Raw genomic sequence first — 22,033 nt, forward strand, 5'->3', positions numbered from 1 at the left:
TGGAAAATTTACCACTGATTTAAATAAAACCCATAATTTCTTGATAGCACATAAGAAGTAACCCTAATTTAACTACAGCATAGGAAGTGGCTGGTTAAAAAATATGTAGCCAGATGAAAGCATCCCAAATTCCAAAGCTAATATTTCAAAATATTAGTTGATTTTGCAGGTTTTGCTGCCATCCCTCAATTTCATGGCTGCTTTCTCTAGTTTGATCAGTAGGTAGCTCAGCCTTTTTCCCTGGATGCCAGACCTCACCACAGTTCTTATATTACCTTCTGCCTCTGAATCACCGTAAGGGGCTGTGAAAACTTGCATTGAATGATTTTCATGCCAGTAAGATTATATCTTGAGGATTACTCTACATATTATACAGATTTTTTTTTTTGGAAGAGTGAATTGTCCACTCCTTTTATTTTTGTTTCCTTCCTGGTACCCCTGACAGTATACTGCTCCTATCACACACAGGTACTTTCTTTCACATGGAGCAGGAACTTAGGGAAGGTGAGATGGAACAAAGGTTCAGGAGGATTTCTTTCCACTTGGGAAGTGGCAGGCAGAGAACTCAGCAGCTGAGAGGCCATGTCACAGCACTGGGGAAGATACAGACACGTGTGTGTGCTCAGGCAGCTGGTGTGGAACAAATTCAAGAAGCAGACTCAAGTAGTGGACTTCTCAACATGTTTGTTTTAGATGTCAGAGCCCTGAAAAACAAGGATCTTGTTCTTTTACTTTGAACATAGCTCTGAAATGTTATCAAGTAGGAAATTGCTCTAATGTTGTATCTAATATTCACTATACACACAGAAATACATAAAAGCATCAGCCAATTGATATAAACACAATACATGTGAACAGGCCAACCCAGTCAGTGCCACTCCTTGGGAACCATGCATCTCACACCATCTGCCATTTGCAGTTTGGTTTTTTTCTCCTTTCCTGTAGCAAGACTAGATGAGAAGATGTATCAAGGTTTGATTTGCTCAGTATTACAATGATTGAGGTTAGGAATGAACAAATCCTCACAATATACTTCCCACCCCCCTATGAAGCGGGGTCATGTGAGAGGGGCAGGTACACATGGGCATTACATGGAGGGATGCAGCCAGAGACGGGAGAGGAGACGTGATGGTGAATAGACTGGTCTTCAAAAGGTCCCAGCAGAGAACAGTGATGAGGTTTACAGCCACATCTAAAGCAGAGGTTGCTGTGAAAGCGGGGGAAAAATCCAAGAACACTGACAAGGTCTCATGAGCACAGTGAGCTGTGCAGCAATCCTGTTAAATGCATGTATCTGACAGGCCAAAGAAAATCAACAGGTTTTATTAATTCTCTTGTTTTGTGAATGCCAATATCTAGAGTTATGTGTTCGAACTTTGTAAAATACTAGATGTAATTAAAAGTGTCATTATTGAGCAATTTAGATGAATAAAGTGTTAAACCACTGGCAGAAAGGCATTTAAATACTATATTTTAGAAGCAGATCAAGTGTTTCAGTTTTTTATTAAAGGTATTTGGAACCTGGCATTTACTACTAAGCTTTTACTATTTTGAACTCCCATACTGATCTGGGAGAAAACAAACACCAGAGTATCCACTGTTGTCTAGGATGGAAGTCCCAAGAGTTAATTGACTGGTAACACACATATGTTATAATAACTGTACTGGGGAAAAAACCTAATTTGCCTTCTAAAGTTTTACATGATTTAATATTTCTATCTCTCTGTTTCTCCACATCTATCAACACAGGATAGAAAAGAGATCTATCACTCACAGTGACCAATTACACCTTTAGTCACCACTGTTCCTTTATTAGGACATTAAAAAAAAAAATCATATTTAAGGCAATTCTCAATTCCTGAGCAAAATAATAATTGTAGAAACTTTTGTATCATCAAGTAAAAAACTAATGCTATGTAATATGTTTGAAGTTAATGCAAGATCAGAGGCAGACAACTGCATACCCCCTCATTACATAGCCACATTAGTGGGACATTTCCAATAAAGATAATCCAAACTGTGAGCATTTGAAGTGTTACATAAGATGAAGAATTCTATATCCAGTGAAATGACTTGTGATTCCATCGGCACTCTTGTTTCAGGTATTCCCAGACTAAAGCCCTGCCCACACTGTAATTGCCATCAGACCTATCTGTGATGCACCTGTGCCAAGGGCAGCTCCCAGTTTTCATCACAGAGTGTACAGCCAGAAGCAAAATGATAATGATGTGCCAGGTGCCTGCTGTAACAAGAAACATGCAGCAGTTCTGAGGAACTGTGAATGCAATGAAATGTGAGAAAACTTTAAAAAGTCATAATCTCTTCACAGTAGCAAACAACATGAGTTTGGAATGAGCAAAATATCCACAAAACACCTGCCTTATGAAACAAATCCAAAGCAGCTTCAAATGTGTCTCTTGACTCCATGATTTCTTCAAGAACAAACCCTTGCATCACACTGGATGAAACTCTAGATTTAGTGAGTGCAGTGAAAAACTTCTACTGATTTCAACAGTCACAACTTCGTCTCAGGGCCACTCACTTCACCATGGTCCCTGTCTGTATTCCATGAGCTACAAAAGAGCATAGAACTGTTCAGAGGCATGAGGGATACAAGATGAACCTTCCAGAGTTCAAAAATATCCAAAAAGACATTATTTAGAGCACAAAATGTACAGTATTTCAATTAAGTTTTAAATATGTTAATTTAATAAATGTTCAAGCACCATTTAATGATACGATATGATATAATGCCTAATATTGGCAAATATGGGATAGGATTACGGGATTAGAAAAAGCAAATACCTCAGATGATTCTAAAAAGAGAATCAATGCTACCTTAGTTCACTCCTGTAACACTGTTCAATGATCTTTGATAACATCAACAGGACAGCAGACCATTTTACAACAAAAAAATGAGGTGATCTCTGCAAAAGAAGAGATGATCACAAAAACAACTTGTAAAAGCGGCTGGTTTATGTGCTTAAATTACACTTAATCTCTATACTCAGACATGGGAACAAGAATCCCTTGAGTAATGTGGATGCAAATGAATTTGCAAGGTAAGGGGGGAGTACGACCCCATCAATGTGTATAACACAAAAAATTAAGAAAGATTAAGGTAAATGAGAACAGAAAGTGAATCCTATACTAACTGCAAATAATTAAGCTTATCAGTGTAAGTCCTAAGATGCTACCAGAGAACAATTTCATGCAGCAAATAGACAACAAATGTCATGTTTTTCAATTTCTCCTGGCTGAGCATAGGATAATACCAACAAAATAACAGTTAATTACTACAAGTTCTATAAATTTGAGCACTGCAAAATGTAAGAGTTCAATCCACAAAATACATCTTGCTACAGCCTGTTTTTCACTAACAAAATCTTGGATCAACACTTCACTGCAAATCACTAATAGATTTTTATACATGACAAAGCACAAATAAAGGCTTCCTCCCTACCCTCTATCAGGAATTCGATTTAACTATAAGAGGCATTAAAGACACAACCCCCAAATTACTGAAATTGCCTAGGTAAATAAAGTCATCATAAATCATAAGAAAATGAAATATTCAAACACACACTAAAATTATTATCCAATACCAATTCCAACAAGCTGCCCTTGATTACTGTAGTGTGCACATAGGAAAGTCTAAGTAAGATCAGAACTGCTGAGAACAAAAAGCTCCTTTGTCTCCAATCTGCAAAAGTGCTGCATTCCCCAAGCACAGGTTCAGTAGTAAAATACAAGTTACAACGTAAAGTCTCATTTTCACTGGAAAGAAAAAGTAGAAAAGCTTTCAGGAGAAATGAAGTATTTCGCTGTTTTATTAAATGCTGTCTTCAAAGACATCTTCACAGAAAAGCAAATCCCAAACTGTTTTCATGCCTTGAAAAACCTATATTAAACATTTTTCACTCTGCCAGAGGAGCAATGCAGATAATATATCTCTTATAGAATATCTGTAAGCTCAGACATTCACCCTTGCTGATGTACTATTGTCTATGGGAGCAAAATATACATTTTTCACCTTCTGAAAGTGTTTATATCTCCTCCCAATAATGAATTAGTGCCACAAATGTTTCTAACAGAACAAAATAAAATCTTAACATTTCCCAGAAGGAAGAAAGGGAAATTATAGGTATTACAGTATTTCAGACAAAGGAGTGGTTTGACTGAAGTGACATTTGAGACACAAGGACTGCCTCATCCCTTTGAGCTACGGGTCTACAACTATTTTTGTGCTAAATTCTAATCTATCAATAAAGTCCATCCTAACACAGAACTATGAAACTACACTTAGAAACTTTTCAGTAGACTTACAAGCCAGTGAAAAAATGAAGCAGAAACATTTTATAATGCTAAGTACCTAGAGCCCAAATGCAGTCAGATAGATCACTCTTCTCACACATACACACCCATAAAGTAGTATCTACATCAGTGTCACTGTAACAATGAAAGCAAAAATGCCATGAATAAAAACCCCTCACTGAAGTAATAAGCTTGTCACAAAGAAAGGAAAAGCAGGTCAGGCTTAATGTGCCTGTGTGATTTCTCAGGGCACTCAGTGTGCCAGATGCTGTTAAAACCCAAGGAGACAATATCCCTGCTAGCTGAATCATCCTTATCCTCATCACTCAGAAGGTACAAGCTGTGTTTAATTTGGTATAACAATGTTTCTTAAGTGACAAGCCACAGAATGGCTGTGGGTTCAGTGGGCATTGCAGCAAATCTTTTGATTTAATACTTGGACCATGCTTCAACCTAAATTCACCAGTAATTTTTTACACTTAAGGTTCAAAAAGGATTCAATAAGCTTTCAAGTATCCTTGAACAAACTCCATTTCTTCTTCATCTCAAACTTATCAGTTTGCTTTGGGTTCTTCACAAGACACTTTTGTATAATGTGCAGTAATTTTATCTGGCCTATGCAAATTTAATGTATTCTCATGTTTCTGGAAGCATTACACGTCCCTTTTGCCCAGTAAACAACTCAACAGGGTTAGTGCAAAATAGGATGAAACATATTGTGTGCTGATAAACACTTAATTGTAATCTTTTGAAAAATTTGGTATTTATTAAATCAGGAACTTGAAATGCTACCCTTCCTTGTGCAATGTTTGTCCTGCATTATCTGTGATATATTTACAAGCCTCCAAAATCATCTAAAATAGGGATAACCTGAAAATCTCAAGGCTCAAGAAAGGATACTCACATTTATAGTGACTGACAAGAGAAACTAGGGCTATGAAGGGAGGCTTCAGGCTAGGGGAGATTTGCTGCAAGAAAAGAAAACTGAACTCAGATTAAGTTGATACAATGGATATCATCAACAAGTGAGATATTTTTCAAATTTCTTTATAAATAGTGGTTATTTAGAAAAGGACAGAGTTGTCAGTGGAATTCCAAGCATTCTAGATAGTTTACTATATAAATGACATTTCTTCTAGTTCAAAATAGGCAGGGATACATTTGGATTGCTTTTCTATTTAACTCTATGATGTGACTGACCTTTAGATTAAATTTGGTGGAATAGATTTCCCATTTATATTAAATGACATAAAAGAGTTTACCTTTGAATTCCAGGCTTAGATTTCCTTGGGCTTGACATTATTTCTGTGCTCCAGTTATTTACTTAGCCTACTAATATGAAGATCCCCAAACCAACATCATGACTAGCCTACAAATTTCATAATTAAACATAACAGTACTCCAATCCAGAGACAACCTCTCATCTCTCATCATTAGTTCAAATAATTTCCTGCCTGTTTTGTCTGCAAATTATTGTTTTCCAATCCTGAAGAAGGTTCCTTTCCATGTTACCAGAGGTAAACATGTAGATATGTGAGCAGCAGAACTAATGAAGCCTTGTTTACAAATCTCCATGGAAAGATTCTGATGCTTAATAAAAGGAAAGCTAATTAGATTTGGGGTTAATAATTTTGGATATTAATAGGGTCTTTCTCCTCCACTCAGAAACCTGTATTCAGAGCCTAACACTTTGTTTCTGCCAGGCCTCTGTCAGATATAAAATATTGGTCAATCAGTCAAAGAACCAAATACATACAGAGAGATTGAAAAGCCTTATTTTGGGGGAAGCAGGGATAAAAATAAAAAATCTTATTTCCTTTCATAGCAAGAAAAAAGAGTATTTTATCAACTGCATAAATAATACTGAAGATACGTTATTAAATATTTTCCAGCAAAACATTCACAACCCTTGTCATATATTTTCTCTTAACAAATGAACATACACATGACCATGTCCATGAAGACAGCATGATACTGCTTCATAAATCCTAACACTGAAACCAGTATTTCCTTAGACTTTTCATGCCACAGAAGTCAGCAGAGTGTATGGAAAGAAAGGATGCCAACAAAATACTCATGGGAACTTGCAGAGAAATCATCACAGGTGAAATAACTGCCTACAACCATGCAGGGGAAGGATTCACATGTCACTAACAGGGGGACAAGGCTGGTGGAAGGAACAGCTGTGTCTGTTTGCACCACTCTGCTACTACTGCTGCTTTGCCACTTACTGCAGTACCTGAGAAACTCCCAGCCTCTGTGGCATTTTAACAACTATTTAGATGATAAAAGCAATCTGAAACTCAAAACTACAGAAGTCAGAACTGAATTTCACAAAGTATATGCTGAAATGTACACAGTTAAAAGATTTTATACTAGATTTCCCTAAACATGTCCATTTGTTCATTCTGTTTTACAGAAATTAAGTCTCCTCAACCCGTGTGACATTTATCCTGGTTATTTTATTGAAAAGAAACATGAATTAAAGAACAGCTCAACTCAGCTGCTCATCTTGAAGTAACTCTGAGTCAGAAAACTTTGGATAGGGGAAAAAATGGTATAGTTCATCCAGCAGCCAATCAGTAGTCCCAAATTGACATCTAATCTGTAGCTCCAAATTGAAAACCTAAATCCTCAAAAAAGCCCAAGCCCAACAAGTAAAGAGTGCTGAGTGCTTATTTAAACAATCACCTTGCCTCAGTACCAATACATGAGCTTTAAAGTGGTATTTTAGAAATTATTTATACACACTTTTAAAAGAATAGGCTACACCTTATTACTTGCATGCAGAACACTCTCTACTTTGTATTTTCTGTACCTGGCAATAATGCCAGGACACAGAATTGTTTAAAAAATCCCTGCAAGCTAAATAGCTATGTTAGAATTATAATTGTGTTTAGGTTTTGGTTAAGCAAATTAATTTCATTAAAAAACCATAAACCAATTGAACCATAAACCATAAACTACCCTTTAGAAATCGGTTAAAGAATGCATTTTTTGGTGCACCTTAGGCAGTGAATCTTGATTAGAGAACTGAGCAAGCATCAAAAAGTTCATAGTACCACAAGCTGTTTTCTTCTCTGCTTCTGATTCCTAGACAATTATTACTTTTGACAAAGAATTACAGAGAAATATTTTTCTAGGTTTTTGAAAGCAAGGAGACATTCATTATTATTAAATTTTTTTTACCTTGGTAAGAATGTTGTGTGTGAAAGTACCATTTGGGGAGCTTGGGAGGAGAAGAGAGACAGGCAGGCTGCTGGACTTTATTTATGCTGTGTTAGAGGTATTAAAGATCAGCCAGTTTGTGGGGGTTTTTAATTCATTCTTTATTTCAACTTTTTTAAAGTTTTGCTGTGAGTGCTGATGAACTTCACATATATTCATTGTACAAATAATGTATAAAAATTCTTGGCTGAAAAACTGTTTTAGGAACATCATCTTGGGCTTTCATGGTGGAATATATATGTATATGGACACTATTATACTTTTCTTTCTACTATGTAGCATGATGCAGATCAAAAATGATTCAACTGAAATTCTACAGATCAGTTTTTGAATTAGGTATTTTTAAATCTTATTTTAATTTCTAATCTGAAAACAATAAGAATTTAAGGGTATCTATGCATTTTCCAAGTATTTGGTGATACACTTTTTTCCTTACTATTCTTGTCAAAGATTAGTGGTGGAAAAAAAACCCCAAATCACAAAACAATGAGAGACATCACTTCAGCTGACTGCTAGATGAACTAGTCCAGACACCTATTTCCCACAATGGCATTACATTTAGTTGATTCACATTGACTATGCAACCATGACTTTGATAGAGGAGGCATGAGCCAGAACTAAGGAATCCAAGAAAACATCAGGTTCTTTTGCACAATAAAATTGCACCGTGATACACAATACCTCAAGACTTGATGGTAAATTTCACTCGCAGTAAGTGTAACTATTGGATCACTTATGTGACTGATACTGAAAAATGGAACCAACTGCACTTGGGAAGAATGTGTTAAGAGTCTCATTCTAAATAGGCTAATGAACCTGTCCTCTGAAAGTTACTTTATAACACTGTTGAAAAATCACACTCTAAATTTACAGTATTGTTTTCTAGCTGTTGCTGGCAAACAGTTTAGGAAAAGTATTTTACTTTCTTTAAGTGCATGTTTTCAGGTATAAAAAACCACATTCAAATAAAATGCATTACACTCCTTACAACCCCTCCAAGGGCATGGCTTTTTGTTTTTCTGACTTGTAGAAATTTCATGTTCATAACAGGCATCTTTCACATCACATTCCTATTAGAAACAAGTTTGATTTGATTCACATGATTGCAAGTCAGTGCACTCTACCAGGTAAGACAATGGTCAGATGGGTTTTCCTCTGCTCTATCTATTTCTGCAGTCTGGGCTTGTACTATGCTCATTTACACAAATCAGGAGCTCTGAATCCCACATAAAAACAGCATGTACAAAGCAATGGGAAATAATTTCTCTGGATTTTGAGAGCTACTTGTAGATGCACAGGGCTGTCAGATATCTCATCATAATGAATATGATTATGATTCTACCTTTCTTTTTCCATCAATTCATGGCAGAAAGAAACTGAGTATTACAAACAAGGAGAAGACCTCAATATACTGAGCCTGTCATTTACAGGTATGTAGATTTGTGCAGTAACACCATAAAACTGAAACCCTTATTCCACCCTTGAAATGTGCTTTGATTCACCATATTACATTTCAGAGAGAAATGAAGAAACTGTTTAATCCAGTAGTTGTTCATATTACACTAAAGTGCAGAATACTTCATGTGTATATTAATGCCTATGTTTGAGCACCACTTTACTAATAAATAAAGGAGAAGCACAAAATTATGTAAGGAATACTAAAAAAAAATAACCTTATAATTCCTTAAGCTGTTTTTGCGGGGTAGTAGGGTGGAGCAAGGGTGGAAGGTCATTGTAGATATATGGTCCAAAAATACAGTCAAACCAAGATTTTTAGAATGAGCTGATACTTTTTAGTTAGACCAGCAGCAGATTCAGAAAAAGCAGATAAAAGTTCTGGCAAGTCCTTTTTCAGATCTGAAACAGAAGGAGAAAACTGTCAAAAGAACTGTAATTAGACATTAAGAGCAATTGCTTAGGATTTAATTAAATATGAATTACACTGTTCAAGAGAAGAGGAAGGTTTACTTGGGGAGCCAAAGGCACTCAGTAAGGAGCTGGGGTGAGAGGGGATTGCCCTCTCTCAGGGGAGAGATCGATGTGTAATCCGTAACCTGGGGAACACTGTAACATTAATGGGAGGCTGAAGGTGGACAAGGACTTGGACAAGGTTGTAAAGGACAAGAAAACCTGTATCTGCAGTGAGTCCATAGCTTTCGGTATTTACTAAGTTATGAATTTGAGTTTCCAGGCTTATCTTTCAAAAGTATTTTGTAGGTCATTCTTTAATTAAGTCAGAGCAGTTGCTTCCAACTTGAATTTTGCTTTGAAGTTTCCTACTTCTGTTTCAGACCTCAAGAACTACTTACGTGCGTGAGAGCTTATCTGTTTTTTATTTCCCAACTATACTTAGTCTAATTAAAGATGTTACCCCTACCTGTAAATCTTCTCCTAATTAGCAACTTCATGGATTTGCTGATGGCAAGTGCAAGAGTGGATCACTCCACTGCTATCAAACCAACAGGGAATTAAACTAAGCAGCCTGAAATGTTATTTCCTCATTAGGAAAATGCAGAAACACCTTTTCCTCTCTAACAAGACCATTACTGCAAAATACTGCCCTCCAAGACTGGAGTGTTCTTGTTGAGGTCTAAAAGAACACCTACATCATGCTGTAGTGGTTGCTGAGCAACAAAATTGTGGTTAAAAAAATTAAGTTTCTCTGGTATGCAGGCATCACAAAGGAAAAGATGAGATAGAATCACTGACACCTGTAAAGAGTCAAATCAAAACTGAATTAATTGAAAAATAATATGTTAGTGAAATGGAAAAGGACATAAAAGAGTAATGTTGGAAGAGACAGAGGGACAGTAAACATTGAGTGGACTGGCACACTGCTGAAGAGGGTGGGTCTCCATGGTCAGTGCATATTCCCTACAGAAATTAGATAGGCATGACAATCAAAGAAAATGTTTTCAGTCTCCTGGGTTTAAAACATTCCCACTAAAGGATCTATGTGTTCTCCAATGTAAAGGCAGAGCCAGAGGACTCAAAAGGCAAACTAAGTAGATGGGACATCGGGAGTGATCCAAGAACTGACTAAATTGTATGGCAACACATCGAATGTACAATCAGCTTTAAAGATTTACACACAATGCCAAGTGATGGAGACGCCCCTGAGCTCATCTGAGAAACTTTGCCATGAAAGAGCACCTTCTTCACCTACATCCAAAGGGAAAAGGAAGAGCAAATAAATCTGATATATTATAGAGGAGCAATTTTATAATTTAGTTTTAAATTTCTTAAAGAAGCTCTCAAAATTTCAGTGATACAGTGTACAATGGTATTCTGTAAAAAGACCATGAAAAATAATGTAATATGATTGCAGTTCTTACTTGTCATGTATTTATCATATAAAACTAATTAAACATCTTTGGAGGCTAAACAAGCAAACAAGCATAGCTACCTTCTCCATTCTGGATTTCTATTAAAAATAAAAACAAAACAAAAATAATTAAACTGAAGACAAGATATAAAATACTAAGAGGATAATTGGATGAAAACAGTGCAAATGACAAAAATGTGATTTATTTTAGTCTAATCTCTGGAGCTTCTCTGCCAATTTTCTTTCTTCCTTTGAGGATAATTGTTTAATATTTTATATTACAGATCAAGTATGGTTTCGAAAGGAGGTAAATACAATTCAGTAAAAGATTCCTTAGATAAAATTCCCAAAACTGAAACATAAATACAGGGATATGGAAACCACCTTAAGATGGGAGAGAGCAGGAACTTGATTTCCCAGTGTGTTTCCTGAAGGCACTGACAGGCACAAGAAAAAGGATTCAGACTCTATCTATGGATGAGCACTGACAACAACGTGGGAAAAGTTCCAGCTGCTTCTTAGCCACACAGCAAGATATGAGGAGCCAGATGCAAAGTTCCTAACCTACTACACCAAAAAAAGCCAGCAGCAGGTTAGTTAGTGATGTGTGCCCCTTTGGGAGAAGGAGCTGGACCTACACAGACATAAGAGTAGACAAGTAGATCCCACTGTTTTCTTTGTGTCTCATGTCCTTCACAGCGGGTACCAGTACTCCTTCGTGGTCCCCTTCCCTGCTCACAGTCTAGACTTGAATTTATTTTCCCACCTTCCTGGCTTGCATACTCACATTTCTACAAGTCACTTGGATCTGACCTGTACCTTAGACAGCTTTTTCCTAGTCTGCATGTCAATTATTTCTTTCTGGAGGAATCAGAGTTAAACTCAAGAAGTGGCTTTACTTGCCAGTTTTACACAGTTAACTTTTACCAGAATTTCTAGAACATATCAAATAACAAATGACAGATGAAAACATAATTTATCACAGGTTCTCTCAGGCACATCTGTCCCGATATTTATTTTAGTCAGTGTGGCTCCTTACCCTCCTAGCACAGAAACTTCTGTTCCTTGCTCACAAGGGTCTCTGGTGCATGTTTCTAACAGATGTCTTCCTGTGACTGTCATCTTCATAAAGCCCCAGTGAGATGATAATCATCCCCACAGCTTTCAATTTATTCTAAGAATATTCCCTTACTTAAAGCTTTTTCTTCACCTCACAAAAATCAGACCCTTTCTAACAACAGAGCCTCTCTGTCAGGTGTATTCTCCTGATTTCAAATTTCATCCTTCTAACGAGTTTTGATTTCCTTGTGCATGTGGCTTTTGCTTTACTTGTTAAACTGTCTTTATCTTGACCCATGAATTTTCTCAGTTTTACTCTTTGATTCTCTCCTCCATTCCCCCAAGCAGGATTGAGTCAGTGGCTGTGTGGGGCTGAGTTGCTGGCTGGGGTTAAAATACGACAGCAGATTTCTCTCTTAAGCTTCCCCATTATTTATCAAAGGACTTGTTAAAAATAAAGAGATGTTAGATTTTTGTTTAGGGAATTCAGTTCGTCCTATCAAAGGAACCCCTTGTTTCAGGACGCCTTTGTTACTGCCTTTACCTCTTCCTGCTCCTGACATTACTGCATGTTCTCTACCAAGGGACATCAGTATCTGAAGTGAAAATTGGCAAGAAACCTGGCACACAGACAAAAAATCAATATTATTTTGAAAAAACAAATTGAGAGGTAGCCATCAAAGGACTGCGTATTTGGAAGAAAAAGGAAACATCTCCTTCCTTCCCTCCCTCCCAAATGTCATGGTTTAGGAATGATATCCTCAATTTAGTAGTCCCCTAAAACCAAGACACTGGCTTGCCCCTCCTTCACAACAACTGGAAGCACAGAAGATGAAGATCACAGGTTGGGGATAAGAAAAATTTACTGGAAACAGCAATCAGATAAGAAAATGAACAGTAACAACAACAATACTGATAATACATGGCCTAGCTAAAATTCTACATCTTAAATTCTTTCTTTTCTATTGGAGTCCCTTAGCTCATGTTTATTTTATTTCTGATGAACAACATTTCATAAAAGGTCTTCTATAAAATTCTAACTTCATTTTTACTATTCAATCAGTCTGAAATAAGTTACATCAGACAATTTATAATTTTTCTTGTGAAGGACAAGTATTACTTTTGTTTGCTTTGATATAGCAGTAAAAATTCCTAGCCTTGATCAAGAGACTCACTGCAAACGCCTGTGCTATGCCAGCCATGAACTCTGACAAAGATCTCCACCCTCTGCAGGGCCACCTACACAATTCTGATGCAAACATAAGCCCTTAACCAGACTTTGTGCCTTTAAAAGCAGAATCATCTCACAGCACACAGATGATTTCTGTGCTGTGTGTCTTGGAGTTCTCTGCATGTTTTAAGACACCTAAACTGACACAATTACGAGCTTTCACAGACCAGTATAAAAGCTGTGTTCCTGAACTGAGTGGTTTCAAACTCACTCTCCATAATAATTTGTTCTCCAAAATCATGACTTCACTAACTTATTAATCTTCCTCTGCCTTCGAACCAACATCTAATTATTTTTTCTTCACAGTGTTATGAACGAGGTTTAGCAGTTTACTTCATTGCTCCAACTCCATTTTTGAAGGCTGCTAGGAAGGTTATATACCAACATTATACAACAGTTTTAAGAAAAAAGATTAATTTAAAAATACTCCAAACAGAAAATACACTGAGATCATTAAATTCCTCTCATCAATCCAAAATGGCAGTGCAAAGGAACATCACATTCATTTCTATTTATGCTTTAACTTCCCCTTCATCACCGTGAATAAATTAGCAGTCTTACCACTTCTACCCTTGGCCTCTTATTTTTGAGATGCAAAAGATTTATAGAATCAAAGATGTCACTTGTACTCCAGCTCAATAGATTTCACTCATGCTGCACGTCCTTATAGTCACGTCCTTAATAGTCAACTCTGACACTGTTTTCTGAAGCATAAAAATTCAACATCAGAACCAGCATATTTCTGTTCAATACTTGCCTTGAGGCTGAATATCATATACAAACAGGGAATGTAACACTTCTGACTGTAACCACTGCTAACTGAATCATGTGATGTGACAACAATTGCTTCTGTATTTCACAACAAGGTAGAGAAGATGTCATTTGATACACAATTATTACTGTAGTTTTGGTAATAAAAAAAAGACTAAAATATTTATAATATTTCTGTAAAACTGTTTGGAAGATACATTAAAAAGTCATTAACATTTACAAAATATATTCATGAAAGATAATATAAGCAGAAATTTATTATAAAATGCACTCTCTATTGCACGTTACTGAACAGCCTTGAAACTCTTTCTACTGAAACCTAAATCTTACACATGGAACACCACCACCTACTTCACAATCCCCTAATTATAACTGAACAAAATGAACTTGTGAGATGCCAGTATCACTTCCAGTTCTAATTTGGGAAAACCACATAACTTGTTCTGAGTGGGGAAAAAAGTATTACTCTGGTTGAAATGGTGCAATCACACCATGTAAAGAAAATGTGTTAAAACCAGACTCCAACTGGCTCAGGAGCAAGGCTGTGTATACCACAGTGACTGCAGCTAGCAGTCATTTCAGCAATCTCAAAATCAGAACCGAAAATCAGAACTGAAAATCAGCATTGTTTTAATGCAATGGACATTTCTATTGATGCCTTAGTTTGTTCATCTTCAAGTAGCAGAAGAGTGGACCAGTGTACCATGTCTCTGTCGCCTTTCTTTTACCAATGCATTTTCTCCATAAGTGGAAAAAAATCTGTGAATTAATCACATTTTCAGTAGGGCCATTGTCCATATGGCTCATGAGCCAATCTGTCTCAACACCTAAACTTACAATTGCTCATGCAGGCAACAAGAACACATAGCTAGAAAAAATATCCAGCACAACATTATATTGGCATGAACTCATCACGAAACAGCACAAGAACTTCTTACACCTATTCTGATAACTTGGTCCAGTTCTCTTTTAATCTCTTATTTTCGCTAAAGTCTTTGGGTTAATACAAGAAATATGTTCCTTAAGTTACCAAACTCTCATGCAAGTTAGTAGGAGAAAAGGCTAAATATGACTTAGCCCAGTATTCAAAATGACTTCAGCAGCTTTCAAAATAACCTTCATGCAGAAGGTTATCTAAACCTAACTATGCAAAACTTAGTGTTCTGGAAGATGCTCTGTGTCTCCTTGCTCAAAGGCAACAGGAATTGCCAAGAATTGAACGTATTTTAAAGTCTGCATCCACTCTTTTCCCCTACTAGTATTCATTATCAAACTGTTACAAAATGGGACCTAAGAACTTAAATAAAACTCTGGTAATGGGTAAGGAATTTAATCCTTCAACCTTTCATCTTTAGAGCGATCTTCCTTCATGTAGGGATCACTCAGCATGGGAGTTAGAGCACCTCAGGTCCAGGGGGAGGTTTTCCCCTTTAAAATGCAACACTTCACACTGAGAAATGACTTAGTGGTTTTGGCTCTATTTTTAAGAGACACTGCAAGCTGCTGTACCTTCCAATCCCATTGGTGTTAATGGGTAAAAGTCTACAGTTACGATTTAGTTGCGCTTCAGCTCCTGCTGAGATAAATAGACAAAAACTTTGTACTGCTTTCAGTCAAACAGAATTGGGAGTTCAGGCCTAGTTCATCCCAGTTTTACACTGAAGTCAATGGGACATGGCTTGAACAAATATTAAGGACCTCAAGATCCAGCCTAGTGTGAGCTGAGTCTGTCAGCACCTAACAGGATCAGGCACATACACACTACTTTAAGTAGAAAATTATGACAGAAAATGAAACCTACTTCTATTTGACTCATTTTTCTGACATATGAGGAAGAGACTATCTCAGAATAATATTACAAAGTACATTATAATCCAGTAAAATATAAAGACATATGGAAGAACTCTGTCCATCCACATATTCATCAAAATAAGACTTATTTGCAACACATACATCTATCAGCTGCAGCAGGCAAATAACTTTCAAGCTTCAGCTATGGCATTATGAGCTCAAAGGCAGTAATATATTTCATCTATTTAATGCAGTGGAGAAAGGCTTGTATACCTCTTCATTTATAAACTGAAATGCATTGTGAGGCTACATGAATAATGAATATTAAGAAAAGACACCTGCTGCCAACAGGTCTAAGAAATCCAAACTGTGACACAAACAGGTTTAAAATTCATTTCAGAGCTTTTCCATTTTTCCCAATGTGACAGCTTTGAGAGAAAAGACTTTACTGAGCAAAATGGGTGCTGCTTCCTTTAGAGTTCATTATTTCATTTCCTCTGACATTTGGAAAATTTTCACTCCATTCTGCTCTTTCTCCTGTCTGTGTTATTTGTTAGACTCTCTTCCTTTCTTGACTTTTATGTCAGAAAATAGATGAAATTATTTGTCTCATCACAATAAAAGAATAGCTCATAATGTTTTTCTTTCAGTTTTAGTTCTCTATTACTTAACTGCAGTCCTGGCTGGTTCTTTGTATTATGGTTTTCATCTTGGGAATTAATAAATTAAATAGAACAAAAATTTAATTAGACTTGGCAGGCTTGCAATAGCAGTGATTTAGGTGCTTCCTCACATCAAATTGAGATGGAATGTTTCTGTATCCTAAGGGAGACCAAATGAGATTAATACTGATGCCTTTTCCTAGTCCTAAAATCAAGAATCAAACACGGTTAGAAGGGAAAAAGGAATTTTACCTTTTTATTTATTTTAAGGATCCTTAGGTGCACACGTCCAGGTCAAATACACCTCAATGCACACCACAATGCACACCCCCAAAAAGTCTGGTATAACATTATAGATCTTACTAATTAGCAGATCTATCAAAGATGCCCCAATGAGAGGCTCAAGTGAGCCCCCCTCCCCAAGGAACCTTCCCCTGGATGGTTCTATCTTGGTTTACAGAATGTGTTCTGGAGAGGACCTTGGGGTCTGGGGCACACGGATCCCTAACTACGAAGCTTCTAAAATGTTGAGTCTCTTAGCTTGACAAACAAGTCCAAGAATGTAGGCAAAAAGCACTAAGAATACAGAAGTTGTAAAAAGGTGTAACAGGGGTATAAAAGAAGAGGCAAAAAATCTTCATGGCATTAATACCTTGAAAGAGATTAAAATTTGTTAGGAAGACAGAAAGAATAGGGAGCCACTGTGGAAAAAGATCTGAGGGGCAACAGTTTTATTTTTTTCAAAATCTCTTTGAGAAAGAAGGAATTATCTGATCAATCTGAAGACCCCTTCTGAAACTTGGCACACTAAAAGTACCAAAAAATCACATACTTTCTGACAGTCTGATATCACTTCTACTAAAATTTTCATTTTTAATCCTAAGTAGGATAAAAAACCCATCAATTTTATTGGTGTTATACTAAAAGTGAAATTGTTGCAGAATTAAAAGCAAGGACTTCAATTGATTTTGCATGTTCTTAGTTTGCATGTTACACTTCTTTAAAGATAACTGGGTCAGGGCAATTCCCAGTTCAGAGTGCTGACACAGGTGATTTTGCACTAGAATATCAGGCCTATGAGTGAGATGTGAGGCATCCAATTTGTTTTGCCATCTTTATTAAGGAGGCAGTTACCACCCAGAAGTGACGGGTACCAAGAGTTAATAAGATGCCAGATGAACTGGGGCAGTCACCCCAGCAAGATTTAGCAGAGGACTCCTGTCATGGCTCTAATACATGAGCAGAAAGCACATCTTTATCATAGTTTACATATTCATGCAACAGTATTGAGAGACTCAAGGAAATCACATATGCAGGCACAAGACTAAGGGAAAGGAAGAGCACAAAATGTACTTCATAGGAACTGTTCATTTTACCAAACCAATTTTTACCTTATCATAAGGAGGTTTATAAGAAAGACCTTTTAGCAGGGCTTGTTACAATAGGACAAGGAAAAATGGCTTTAAACTAAAAGAGGGTAGATTTAGATTAGGCACAGAGAAGAAAGGATGGTGAAACATTGAAACAGGCTGCCCAGAGAGGTGGTGGATGCCCCTTCCCTGGGAACAGTACAGGCCAGGTTGGAGGTGGCTCTGAGCAATCCCATGTATCTGAAGACGTCCCTGCTCATTGCAGGGGGATTGGACTAGATGACCTTCAAAAGGGACCATAAAAGGCACCTTCCAAACCAAAGTATTCCATGATTCTGTGAACTGTCAGTTGTTCTGTTAATCAAATAAATTGCAGCCAACTCAATTCAAACCCAAAAATATTTTTAAAAATGTTATTATTGATCCAACAGAAAAGTATGTCTTTATGTTTTTGTCTGAAAATGAAGTCTAGTTAAGTTGGCAGTGCCAGGCAACACTTGCAGTCAAACTGAAATGTATGTTACTGCTCTGCTCCATCAAATACGTGCCTAACATCTCAAGAAAAAAATTCCAATTGATTTAAGAAATACTTAAGTCTTTCTATGCAATATCTGGAAGGATTTTGCACCTGATGGCAGTATCAGGGAGATAACACATAAAATTATACACAGTATTCAATGGAAAGGTTTGGGGAAAGGAAATAAACCACAGGCAACCCAAATATACAAAATTACCATTTAGTTTAGATCTACTAATTAAAATTAAAGAACTACTCTATCACCTTCTTATTGTGAATTATTTCAGTTTTGAAAACCTTTTCTTATTATTCTCACAAGCAGGCCTGTGATCATTCCATACAAATCAGTTCCTCCTGAACTGACCTGTATTGTTTTGTTTTATTCTATGAGTAACTGGAGGAAATACATTTGTTGTGATGGTCACACAAAACCAGCCAACTATTAGCCATGGGGGCACAACAATCAAGCAGGATTTATTACTACAATTTACTGTAAGTAGGGATATAATCATAGCCCTTCTTTCTCCAGCAGAGCTGAGAAAACCATTAGGTGACCAGCTATTACTTTTTCTCTGTTCACTTTGGTTTCTAAACAAATGCACAGAACTGTGCTGCTTTGCAGACAGGACTTTTGTGTTCAAGTATACTCAATTCTAAGTGAATGCAGCTACAAGCCACATTGAACCATGCCATTTATTTGGCTTTGGGTCTGGCCTGCTAGATAACGATCCTGATTTTTCATGGTAAATGTGACCAGTCAATGAGAAAAGTTAAATAAAGATATCTCTGCCAGCAAGCAAAATTGGAATAATACATTACAAAGCAGACTCAGCTTTTCAGACCCTTCATTATGGAACCTAAGAGGTCATTTGATTAAAGCTGAATAGAAGTAGCTATACATCCTTGTTTAAAATGCTCACCAAGCTTAATACATTTAATGATGTTAGTTATGGTTGGCTTATAAAGCCAGATCTAACAGAAGTATATTAGCACCAAAGCTTCAGATTTCCTGTCATTTAGGATGAACCCATATCCCTATTAGCTGCCCAGACATTCTGTACAGCACATAAGAGCACACAGCCCCTTCAAAACTGAAACAAAGGTCCAGGCATGAGAGCTTCCTCTTACCAGAAGTCACTTTACTGAAGACAGGAATAAATATTAAATCTGAATTAGGACACTTTTTTCTGCTTGGCGATGGCTGCAACAGTTGGAAAGTGGTATCCACACTGTCTCTGTTGAAGGGCTGCACAGGCCAGCACTTTTCTTTTAAAAGATTGCTATTACCATTAAGAATAGACAACTAATAGCATTTCTATGTTTCATATCATTAGACCATTTACCCAGCAATAACTCTGCATGGGAGGATTTTAAGCAAACAGGATAGGTAGCATGTTGAGTAGCAATTAAGTGGTGCTGTTAAGGTTTATAATTGTGGCCTAGAGTTTCCACATAAATTCTATTTTATATCTAGCCCTAAGGATATCAACTGGGCGAGAAAAAACATCAAAAAATCTTTTTAAACCCCTGGGGTTTTTTTTCCCCAGCCCATCCACAGACAATAACTGAAATCCCTTTGCAATAACTGTCAAAACACTGAACATGCTTTTATTTCTTTGTTAATCAAAATGGTCATTTGAGAAGCAGTGATCATCCTGAACACTCTCTAAAGACTACAGAGGAATTATCCTAAATGGAATGAGTGCTGGATAAGGCTACAGAGCATCTTCACTTCAATTTATGAAATTGGTTATTTCATTTGCTGACCATTTGGACATGTTCTAAAAAAAGAATTCATCATAGATATCCAGAGTTAATTGATGTGTTCATTAAAACTGTAGGCCCATAGGTAAAACTGTATGCCCATAAACTTCAATGAAAAAGCCATATTTAAACCTCTGACTCATTAAAAACATTACAAGTTATTTATTGCAATGCTGCAAGACTGGAAATCAGTTCCTACATGAACTTTGCACTTTCCATAACATCATTTAGCTCAAATACTTAGACACTAATGACCTCATGATTTTGACAATTAATAACTACTAAAGAGTTTTCCAGGGGAAAAAAAAAACAAACCCAAACCCAATCTTTTCCACTTGAATCAACATTCTATTCTTTGCAATCTCAAGAAGATAAACATAAACAATATTCACATTTTAATGAATGAAGCTATATGCTTCCTATTTCTAAAAAATTGATCTATTCATTTCTATCAATTTTCCTGTAAAATCAGGGGTGATCAGGCTACAGTTGAAGCACCTGCAAATCAACGTGTGATGCAAAGCTCCATCTTTCTCATTCCAAAAATAGAAGATTATTTTATGCAAAGGTATAATACCTTAGCTCTCATCATATTCTGTATGAATCTTCTGAAACAATTTCCTTCTTAATAAACTGAGAGGGAAATCATGAAAAAATAAAAACCAATTTCCCCTCTGACAATTCTGGTGCCTGAAATTCACCTAAGATTTTCACACATGTTAATATATTTTGTGATCAGAGAATTTCTATCACTAGCAAGTCACAGCGTCTCTCAGGCCCCCTCTCAAATAGAAAGGCATTATTGTCTGCACATTAACAAGCAGAAGCAAATGTGCAAACTGATGCAAAACATTTCTAACATTCCTTTCCTCCTTTAACAATCAGATGCCCCAAGGCCATTGCTATTACCTAACCACCCCCAGGGTTTTCTCCAAATTTACAGTTCTCCCCATAACAATTGAGAGTGTCTCAAGCACCCTCTTCTTTTCACAGACTGAAATTTGTTCCACCCACTCCTACAACAAGGAATGTGAAATGATCCTTGGAAATCAACCCTTGGATTTATGAATACAGTGTCTTCTTTTACCTATAGCGTGAATAGGAGGAAAATCATGCTGACATCTCATCCTCCAGCTTCTAATACACAATATAGCATCACTTCTGACCAGTCCTTGCTGTCTGCAATGAATACATTCACCCACTTGGAAAGCAATGTGTCATGTCATGTTTCTAGATGGTGAAACAAGCAACAGACTTTCCAAATTCAGCAATATTTTGAGACTGAATGAGAAGATGATAATTTGGTTTTCAAACCAGCAACACTGTATGGCCAACATACATTCGAGGATGACTAGCTAGCCAGACAAAATACGTGGAGGTATTCTACAGGAAATAAATCAGAAAATACTCTTGCAGTCATGATTTTGAAAGATGAAATTATTGGCCATATACCTTGCACAAAAAGCTAAGTCTATTCTAAAACTTCCCAATGTTCATGCCTACATTGCATATTGCAGCCCTATCTGCATTTCTTTCTGGTTAGAAGTCCATGTTCTCTCTCCCAAGGATAAAGTCTAACTCAAAAGTGGGAATTTCCCGTTGACAAGTGGGAGCACATTGCTTTTGACAAGGGAAGAAGGTGGAATATGATTTATGAAGATCTAATATCATTTGAAACAATTCACATCTCACTTAAAGAAAAGCCCAAAGGAAATTTAGTAAAGAACTATTCAATCTGACATTTGCTGCCCTGTGTATGAAAAAGCATTCCTTGTAAATATTACACTTCACAGCTGTATGAGAAGCCATAATCAAAATTAATATGAAGAAAAACCTTTTTTGATAATAAAAGCCAACCACACTACACTGAACAGGTTGATAATGGCATTTCATCAAAATTATTAACTCTAGAAATAAAGTAGTTATTATTTAGCTCTAAATCCGAAAGCATTAAAAAGGGACAACTCACATCCATAGTGCCAGGACTTGACTCTATATTAA

At 36.6% G+C, this 22,033-nt stretch overlaps 1 protein-coding gene across 5 annotated transcripts in view; it reads right to left on the bottom strand.

The window, feature by feature from the left end:
* TENM1 (teneurin transmembrane protein 1) overlaps positions 1-22,033 on the bottom strand; it is an 828,305-nt gene that overhangs the window by 764,965 nt on the left and 41,307 nt on the right. Inside the window, exon 1 of one of the 5 annotated variants that reach the window (XM_017743124.1) lies at positions 5,219-5,260. The exons of the other annotated variants lie outside the window; for them this stretch is intronic. The gene's annotated coding sequence lies outside the window, so the exon portion shown is untranslated. Of the gene's footprint in view, positions 1-5,218; positions 5,261-22,033 lie in introns of those variants that run through there. 5 annotated transcript variants of the gene reach the window in all.

Source organism: Corvus brachyrhynchos, unplaced genomic scaffold, assembly GCF_000691975.1.
Source record: "Corvus brachyrhynchos isolate BGI_N302 unplaced genomic scaffold, ASM69197v1 scaffold398, whole genome shotgun sequence".
In the NCBI taxonomy this organism is placed as follows: domain Eukaryota; kingdom Metazoa; phylum Chordata; class Aves; order Passeriformes; family Corvidae; genus Corvus; species Corvus brachyrhynchos.